This window comes from Dioscorea cayenensis, chromosome 15, assembly GCF_009730915.1.
Source record: "Dioscorea cayenensis subsp. rotundata cultivar TDr96_F1 chromosome 15, TDr96_F1_v2_PseudoChromosome.rev07_lg8_w22 25.fasta, whole genome shotgun sequence".
Classification (NCBI taxonomy): domain Eukaryota; kingdom Viridiplantae; phylum Streptophyta; class Magnoliopsida; order Dioscoreales; family Dioscoreaceae; genus Dioscorea; species Dioscorea cayenensis.
In genome coordinates, this window is record NC_052485.1 from 1758554 (window position 1) to 1768846 (window position 10293).

Below are 10293 nucleotides of genomic sequence, written 5' to 3' on the forward strand. Positions count from 1 at the left end.
TAAATAATTAAAATATTTTTTAATTATTAATATTATAAATAATATAAATAAAAATTTAAATATTATAAAAAATTAAAATTATTTATTGAAACACCTTTTAAAACGTTCCTGATTATACATCTATATGTATAAATTATATTAGATGCCTTATTAAACAAATGGAAATCATTATTTACAAAATAAATTCTTCTTGTAAGACACTATTATCCACATCATGCGTTTTTCATAGCACTCAGGTTACACAACTAATGCAATGCAGGCATGAAAAGTGAAAGCAAAGAATGAGTTGTTGCCTTTCCCCTTCTTCATTATTGACTGAGGTGGTGGATATATCATCATCACCCACCTTCATATATAATCTCAGCCAACTTGTCGCTCATGCTGGTCTTTGATAAAGTATCTGCGACCTTTGTGATTGAATTGGTCCTCGTCTCTTCTGCCATCAAGAGGAGCCTGTCTTTTGATGCAAATAAAAGTGGCCACATGCCAAACCAAGATGATTACTGTGTACATCTCCACCTTGCATTGCTCATAAGAGCTGTCTGGGCCGAGCATCTCTATCAAACCCAGAGAGTGTTAATAAAAGACTCTAAGTCTCTAATGCTCTTTAGCTTTCCCTCATTCTCTATCAGCGACTGTGCATTGAATGGCCTTTTTTCACTTCTTCAGGCAATTGGATAAACGGGCTAGCATTCTGCACTCTCAGCGCTATCTTCAAGCAGGACAGTTCATATTCTTTATAAGAATCAAGCAAAGAAAGAGTATGAGGATCAAAATCATTGATATTGATATGCACTTTGAGCCGTAGAATAACTCAATAACCCAAGAAAAATATGTCACGCCCTGAACCCTGAGTGCGACACGACAAGCTACGCAGACCCGACTGCGCGAGGGCCCAGTGAACCTCGCAAGGCCTCAAAACCTAAAACACGGACTAGGAGTGAAAAATAACTCGACAAAATACTAAATAAGAGTACAATCGAAGGTTCTACAACCAAACCCAAAATACAAGGCGAATGAAATACAAGATCGACCTAAAAAGGAGGTTCTTACACAATAATACAACAAATGCAAATACATAAGCCACGTGAACATAATTCCAAAGAAGGCATCTACTCGAAGTCTTCTAAGATCCCTCGGGTCTCCATCGCTCCCGATCCGAAAAATGATTTAAAGTAAATCCATGAGCTCACTAGCCCAGTAAGTAATCCAAAACAAACTGGAAGCAAAAGATCAGGTCTGAAAATTTCACACACAAAAATAATGTAATAGCACAAAATAGTGTAAACAAAATCAAAGGTAAAACAATAAATACAATATCCAAAGTATGACTCCAAATTCATTGAAAGTGCTAAAAAGTCATTTGTTTACCCTCGATGACGCATCTGAGACGAAATAATCGAAATCATTTATTTACCCTCGTGATCCCGAGATCGAATAACAGTGGTCGTTGATTATTTCACCGAACGGACACTTGGCGAAATCGCTAGCTCTCATTTTTCCAAAATTACTTGTCGACAAGGTCGGGGTTTAACCCCCACCGACGAGGTTGCATATTGTTCATTTGGAGACCAAAAATTCGAGATACAATTCCAAGCCAAAAATACGGAATATCCACAAGTATTTTCCAAAAAAATTCATCTAATAAAAGTAAAAGTAAATAATTAAATAAACAGATAAATAAAATAATGTAAAAGGAAATACTCACTTTTTTTCCAAAAGCTAAAGCTCTGGTTCTCACTTTGGAGAAATAACAACATTTCACAAATATTTTTCCCAAAAATTCAAGAAAATAAAGGATTTACAAAAAAATAAAAATAAAATAACACAAATATAAATAATAGTGAAAACAAATAAATAATTATTCGACCAATCTCAAGGAAGAAATGCATTAATACAATAATATACTAAAATTTGTAAAAATACAAGGTCTAATGTATCTCATCAATTGAAGAAAAATGGCCACCTAAAACCAAAATAGCTAGAAAGATAATTTCAAAGGAAATATTGTCAAAACAAGGATGTTAAAAATTTTAGGAAGGAGATAGGCTAGGGACATAAAAGGCAAGTGGATATTTAAGGGATAAAATGTATAACCAAATAATATATAGGTAATTCAAGTTGATGTTAGGTGGACCAAGGATTCAAGCACTTAATAAATCTTAAGTTTTTTTGTTATTGGGAATAAACAAGATTTCAAAAAGGATAATTACTTTGCTAAATGTTTGGAAGTAACAAGGAAATAACATATATAAGTTTTGGCAAATAATAGCACTATGGTTCCAACTAAGTATAGAACTTCTCTTCCTCTAAAAACACAAGACATAAATAGATGGCATTCCCACAACAATCTTTTTTTTTTTTAATAAATGCAAACAAAATTTCAGAAATTTCGCATGAAAATAAATCAAAACAACAAAATTTAAATACAAGAGTTTTAAGGGATTACTTACTTGGTGATCCTAAATTCAAAAGAGATCCAAGATGATGCTCAAGGTGGTCCTAAAATCCAAGGGAAAACCAACCAAATATACATGAATATTTGGAAGAGTTCAAGCACCAAAGTTCATGCTAAGCTAGTCTAAAAATACCCCATTAAAACAACAACAATATGAAAGTATCTACAAGTAGATCTAACATAAAACTAATACTAGTGGTAATAACAATGATGTGGGAAGGGAACATAGAATGATTAAGAGGAACAAGGACAATAGGTGAGAGAAACAAGGATGGAAATAAATCTCCTAGCACAAGTAGTAGATCAATGCATGCATGCATGCATGTATATATATATAATCACAAGGGTGCAAAAATATATAAGGTCCAACACACATGCCAAAACTACAAAACTAAACATTCATTAGGCATGCAAAAACTTGGGTTTTTGGCTTGGGTTTCAAGCAAAATGGTATAAACATATAGATGGTTCCATGAATAAAACTTTATGTAACATGGAGACCAAGAACTAAAGATACTCAAGAGGCACAAGGGTGGGTTTCAACATGCATAAGGAGAGGTTTTTCATGCAAGGATAAGCACCAAAAATTTTAAACAACAACCCATGCAAACATAAGCAACAAGACAACCACCATCAACAAGAGGAGGAGGAGAGCCTACCTTGCCTTTGGAGGACGCCCGGCGGCTACTTGCTCTTCTTCTCCTCACCTTCGGATGCCAAGACCACCGGTGGAGACTCGAACTCCGGTGATGGATGGCCTTCTTCTTCAACTTCAAGGAGTAAACAAGTGGGAGAGTGGAGAGAAAGAAGAGAGATGGAGGAATGAAGAAAAGGAGATGACCATGGGGGTGAAAACATTCGGCCAAGAAGGGGGCCATGACAAGATGGCTTCTCGGAATTCCTCCAGGGAATTCTTCTCTCTAGAAAGACTCCCAGCATGGTGACAAGAAGAAGAAGAAAGGATTAAGGGGTAAGGTAAACAAGGTTAGCACTTAACTAAGTTTTTTTAAGGAGACAAATGAAAGGTGTAGGGACCAGGTTGGCGGGGTCCACAAAATACATGGACGAGACTTGGGTTGAAGCTTCTTCTTATTATAAGGGTGAAGCCATGGATAACAGAGACGGCCAAAAGTATGTAATCGGTAATAATGCACATTGAAAAGCATAAATTGATGTTGGATAGAAAAGAGTGAGTCTAGTTTCCACATTATGTTATGTTGATGTCACCATTCAACATCACCATTGGCGTTGTGAGGGGTGTGGGAAGGTGCAGTGTGTTAAATATTGGCTTGATATCCTTGTGATGAAGCCAAAATCTTGATCTCTTTTAATCCGATGGTCTAGATTGTTCTATTGTTTATATAGGGTTATGTTTGTTGGGTGTTGTGTAATGAGAGAAAAGAGAGAAAGATAGAGAGGGTGAGTTCTCTTGTATTTGGATAGTGGAAAGAGTGAATGTGTAGAGGAGAGCTCTTGTTCTTGCTTGATCTCATTAAAGCAAGGTAAGATCCTTGTTTTTGAGGTAAGGTTAGTTTTTAGAGCTTGGTAATCCTCTTGTGGCTTTATGCCTATTTCTTGTACTCTTGTTATTCCCCCATGATATAGTGAAGCATTGTTCTCCCGTGAATGTAGGAACATTGCTTAGCCGAACCACGTTAAATTGGTGTCTCTTACTTTATTCTTGTGAGATTTGGTTGTATGTTATCCTTGCATTCGCCCATTCGTTTTCGTGTGATTCTTTAGGGTATTGTGATATTGACACCTAAAGTGTTCGACCAATGCCACACTAGTTTAGCGCTTCCTCACACGCAACAATTGGTATCAGAGCTTTGTTCTAGGATTGTGGAGGTTGTTTAAGCTTGCAATTGAAAGAATTGGGGCTTGTATTGGTGGTGATTCGATTTCATAGCAATGGATAAAACAATGGAGTTTGAAAAGCTCAAGGAGGACAATTAGCCAATATGGAAGATAATGATGGAGGATCACCTTGTCTATAAGGAGTTGGATCTACCACTATTGGGGAATAATGTTAAACCCTCATCTATGAGTGATGAACAATGGAAGATTCTTGATCGAAAATGCTTGTCGGTGATAAGGCCATGTATTTCACCATCCATCTTGTTTGATGTTTATCAATGTAAGACCACTCATGAACTTTGGAGTATTTTGGAGCAATATTTTGAGCAACCATCGGGTATCAATAAGATGCATGCCATGAAGAGGTTATTTCTCTTGAAAATGAAGGATGGTGTCATGGTGCGAAAGCATGTGAATGAGTTTAACTCTATTGTGGCACAATTAAAGGCTCTAAAGGTAAATCTTGATGAAGAGGTCTTATGCTTGCTACTTTTGAGCTCTTTGCCTCCAAGTTGGGATACTCTTGTTACTATCGTGGCAAATACAATGGGGAACAAGTTCAAGTTGAATGATGTTGTTTCTTCATTGAGTAGTGAGGAGACTAGAAGAATTTCTTCACAAATGTCTAGTGACTCAAGTCAAACACTAGCGGCCGGTGAAAGAGGAAGGTCTCAACAAAGGGATGATGTTTTGGCTAGTAAGGGCAAGTCACAAGTAAAGGGAAAATCAAAGTCACGGGGTCGGGTTGTTACTTGTTGGTATTGCAAGAAACAAGGTCATGTGAGGAATGATTGTAATCTTTTGAAGAGCAAGCGAAAGGGGAAACAAGTTGATGGTGAAGCAAGCATAGCATCTCAAAGTGATGATGGAGTCACATTAAGCATTGCTTGTATGGTATCTTCTTCCATAGATACTTGGGTGTTGGACTCCGGCGCTTCATTTCACATATGTCCGGATCGATCATTTTTCTCCACTTATAAAGAGGTTGATTGTGGTAATGTCTACCTCGGCAATGATCGTGCTTGTAAAATTTTGGGCATTGGTGATGTGGTTATTAAGCAAGCAAATGGGAAGGAGCATACATTGACTAATGTGAGGCATGTTCCCAAGATAACAAAGAATCTCATTTCGGCGGGGCAACTTGATGAGGCCGGTTATGTGGTTATTTTTGGCAATGAATCGTGGAAAATCTCCAAGGGTTGTATGACGGTATTGAAGGGGCAAAAGGATGGAAGCTTATATACTTTTCTTGGTTCACCTCAAAGATGTATGTCGGCAAGTGGACATGATGATGTGCATGTTTGACATAGTCGGCTTAGACATCTTAGTGAGCATGGAATGAAGGTATTGCAAGATAAAAAGCTTATTCCTTTATTTGAGAATTCATCTCTTGAATTATGTGTGCATTGCATCATGGGCAAGCAACATAGAGTAAATTTTAAGAGGCATGAATCTTATGGAAAGTTGAAGGCATTGGAGTTGGTTTATTCTGATGTTTGTGGCCCTATGAATATCAAGTCTCTTGGTGGTGCTTCTTATTTTGTCACTTTCATGGGTGATTATTCTAGAAAGTGTTGGCTTTATACATTAGCATCCAAGGATCAAGTTTTTGAAACTTTCAAAAAGTTCAAGGCTCGTGTTGAGAAAGAAAGTGAAAGGTTTATAAAATGCTTACAAACCGACAATGGTGGAGAGTTTTGCTCTAGTGCTTTTGATGGTTTTTGTGCGGAGAGTGGCATCAAGAGAGTGAAGACGGTTCCTTACACCGCACAACAAAATGGTGTCATTGAAAGAATGAATAGAACCATTGTGGAAAGGGTAAGAAGTATGTTGTCTCACTCCGGTCTTCCTAAGTTCTTTTGGGCGGAAGCTGCAAATACGGCAGTATACCTCATCAATAGATCACCAAGTGCTCCATTGGATGGTGATGTTCCGGAAATTCTTTTGAGTGGTAAGAAAATCTCTCATAATCATTTAAGAGTTTTTGGTTGTGAAGCTTATATGCATGTGCCTTCCGAAAAGAGAAGTAAGCTTGATTTGAAATCAAGGAGATGTGCTTTCCTTGGTTATGGTGGCGATGATATAGGCTATAGGTTATGGGATCCAATTGAAAGGAAGACAATTAGAAGTCGTGATGTCATATTTCATGAGAATGTGATGTTTAAAGAAAGCCATCATGAAGACCAAAAGGATGAGAAACTTGTTCGCATGCAAGTTGACTCATGTGTTCCTCCTTGGCAAGTAGAAGAAATTCATTCTCAAGATCATGATGATGGAGATGGCCATGGTGATGTTGGTGGCCATGATGATAGCATGGAGGTGATTGAGCAAGAAGATGCTCATGTTAACGAGGAAGAACAAGAATTTGAGTCTCCACAAATTTTGAGGAGATCTACAAGGACTCCTAAACCCATCCAAAGGTATTCTCCATCCTTGTGTTAAATATTGGCTTGATATCCTTGTGATGAAGCCAAAATCTTGATCTCTTTTAATCCAAGGGTCTAGATTGCTCTATTGTTTATATAGGGTTATGTTTGTTGGGTGTTGTGTAATGAGAGAAAAAAGAGAAAGATAGAGAGGGTGAGTTCTCTTGTATTTGGATAGTGGAAAGAGTGAAGGTGTAGAGGAGAGCTCTTGTTCTTGCTTGATCTCATTAAAGCAAGGTAAGATCCTTGTTTTTGAGGTAAGGCTAGTTTTTAGAGCTTGATAATCCTCTTGTGGCTTTATGCCTATTTTTTGTACTCTTGTACTCTTGTTATTCCCCCATGATATAGTGAAACATTGTTCTCCCGTGGATGTAGGCTTGTTCTTAGCCGAACCACGTTAAATTGGTGTCTCTTACTTTATTCTTGTGAGATTGGTTGTATGTTATCCTTGCATTGCCCATTCATTGTGTGATTGCTAGGTATTGTGATATTGCACACCAAGTGTTCTACGAATTGCCACACTAGTTCCGCGCTTCCTCACACACAACACTGTGAGATTACTAATCCCATTAGATTCAAAAGAGAATTTAGTTTTTAATATTCTCCTTCTGGACAAATCAATTTTTTGAAATAACTTTCAATAAAAGCTTTAATTTTTTTAAAAAGTGAATAAACCACTTTCATTCATAAAGAAGAAGAGCCACAAGCATGGATACAAAACAGATAAAATCACTAGCAGTGGATACAAAAGAAACCCTTAACATCAACAGCCGCGAAAACCGGCTAAGCACAACAACCTAGAAGAAGACTAGCCAAAAGCCTGATCAGGAGCCTCATCACTAGGAGCAACTCCACTGGTGGGATCATCATCACGAAAACCAAAGAATGTCAGACTGCGACGAATAGCGGAAGTCTGTTCCTCAAGCTTCTCATGCTGGGAAACCGGGGCTGCAGAAAACCACGAGATCAGAATATGAGCCACTTTCAAAATAACAGACCGAGTAGGCATGAAGATATCATTAAAGATGCAGTTATTTATAGTGAGACAAACAATCCACACAATAGCTTTAACAACGATGCCACTCAGAACCTTCTGGGTTGTACGAAGCTTGAACCACCAAGAGCTCCACACGTGCCCAAAGGAAGACGGGAGATCAGGTAACCCAAAGAGTCGCAAGAAAAAAAATCCAAACAGGGGTCACAAACTAACTAACGAAAGAGATGGTCAACCAACTCGCTGTCTGCATGGCAAAGAGAACAAGTAGTTGTAGGGAGCTTATTACATCTCCTGGCGGCTAAATTTTTCAGGGACAGGATCTTATTCCTCCAAACAAGCCAATTGAAGATGTTGACCTTCCGCGGGCATAAGGAATTCCAAAAGGCCTTGGAAACCGAACAACGAATCCCCCGTTGATCAGGAAAGAATAAAAGGATTTGACAGTGAAAATCCCATTAGATGTTAAAGCCACCGCTTCCCATCCTTCTCATGATCGCCCTCACGAACAACAAAGCGGTCAAGGAAATACTCGACCTCTAGATCCTCCTTGAAAGGTTCCAGGTCTAACTGGTGGAAAAGCTCCCTAATAGTGCAGTTAGGAAAATCCGTCTCACGAAACACCTCAGGCCAAATATTCATTAGAACACGTCCGGATAACCATCTATCTTTCCAAAATAGCGACCAAGCTCCATTCCGAATAGTTTGATTAATACACCCTCTGAAAGCCGGCAGGCAGCTGAAGATATTGCTCCAAAGGAAACCCATCACGGACGTCGGATGAACAAATTCCAATCAGAAGCTCCATAATTATAGCGCATGATCGACCAACCACACCAGTTCTTATCAGTAATCAGCTTCCACCACCACTTCCTGAGAAAGGGCAAGATTAAAGTCATTCAAGTCCAGCATACCCCACCCTCCTAATTCCCGCGGTCGACAGATGTTCTTCCAGCAAACTAATCAACATTTAGGGTTATCAATGTCTAGACCGAACTAGAGGAAGTCTCTTCTGATTCGGTCGATAGCCTTTATGACCCAGCTCGGAAGTCGAAAGATGGGTATCCAATAAGTTGGAATAGCAGAAAAAATAGAATTCAACAGGGTCAGTCTGCCCCCATCGAAAGCTAGCGAGCTTTCCAGGAGTTTAGGTGGCCACAGCCTTTTGCAATGAGGGCTTCCCAATCTTGCTTTCGCGACCTTCTTCCTGAAATTGAAATACCAAGATAAGTGACTGGAAGCAAGCCCACTGCACAGCTAAGGGTCAATGAAGCAGCAGAATTCGGGAGTTAGTCCGCTCTCAAGGAGAAGAAACATCTTTGAAAAATTAGTTTCCAATCTGCATAGACCTTTGAAAAGATATAGTAGCAATTTGATGATTCTGAGGTCCTCCAGACCCCCCGTAGTCAGAATCAATAGATCGTTGGCATAGTGGAGGTTACACATCCACTCCTGGTCACCCAAAGGGACACCAACCAGAACCCCAGAATTTAACGTGTGCTTAAACATACTGCCAAGAACATTCTTAACCAGAACAAATAGCAAAGGGGAGAGGGGATCCCCCTGCTTCAATCCCCGACGGTATCTCACATAATCGCTTTGAGAGCCATTAATGATAATAGTGGTCTTCGAAAAGCAAAGTAAAGATTTAATCCAACCAACCCAACGCCTACCGAAGCCCCTCGCCTCTAACAAATTGAACAAAAAATCCCAATCTACTAAATCAAAGGCCTTAGAAAAGTCAACCTTTAGGATGTGACCTAGCAGTTGGCGCTTATGAAGACTGAACATAAGCTCCTCAGCCGTGACAATATTGTCGATAATGCATCTGCCTTTAATGAAGGGTGACTGAGAGCTATCCACTAGCGAACACACGACCTTGCTCAATCTTGTGGCTAAAATTTTGGAAATAATCTTTAGTGTGGAGTTGGTTAGACTGATGGGCCTGTAATCAGAGGGAGACTCTGGGCTCTCAACCTTTGGAATTAAAGTGATACAGGCCCAGTTAATCCATTCCAGATTAGCTCTTCCGAAGTAGAAGTCCTCACATAGGACACATAACTCTGTTTTGACCACATCCTAGAAATACTGAAAGAAGAAGACCAAAAACCTGTCTGGTCCAGGGGCCTTGTCAGCACCCAAGGCGAAAACCGCTCCTCTGATCTCGTCCACAGAGAAAAGGGACTCCAAGTGTGAGAGATCCACCGGATCTTTAAAAGAGAGAAGGTGCAGCCAATTAATCTTGAACCGATTTTCTTTCTGCTGCCCAAATTGGGATCTAAATCCTGTGGCGAAGATCCGACCAATTCCCCAGTATCAACAAACTGGATCCCTCCTTGGGTTATACGAGGGATAAAATTCATGTTCCTACGACCATTAACCACAGCATGGAAAAATTTTGTATTGGTGTCCCCTTCTTTAAGCCAGATTGCTCTAGACCTTTACTTCCAATAAATCTCCTCCTGTCTCCTGATCGCCTCAAGCTCTTGCAAGAGGGAACACTCTTTAGCCAAGTCCTCCTTGCAGGGAGCAGTGGTTTCATTAGCCACATCTAGGGT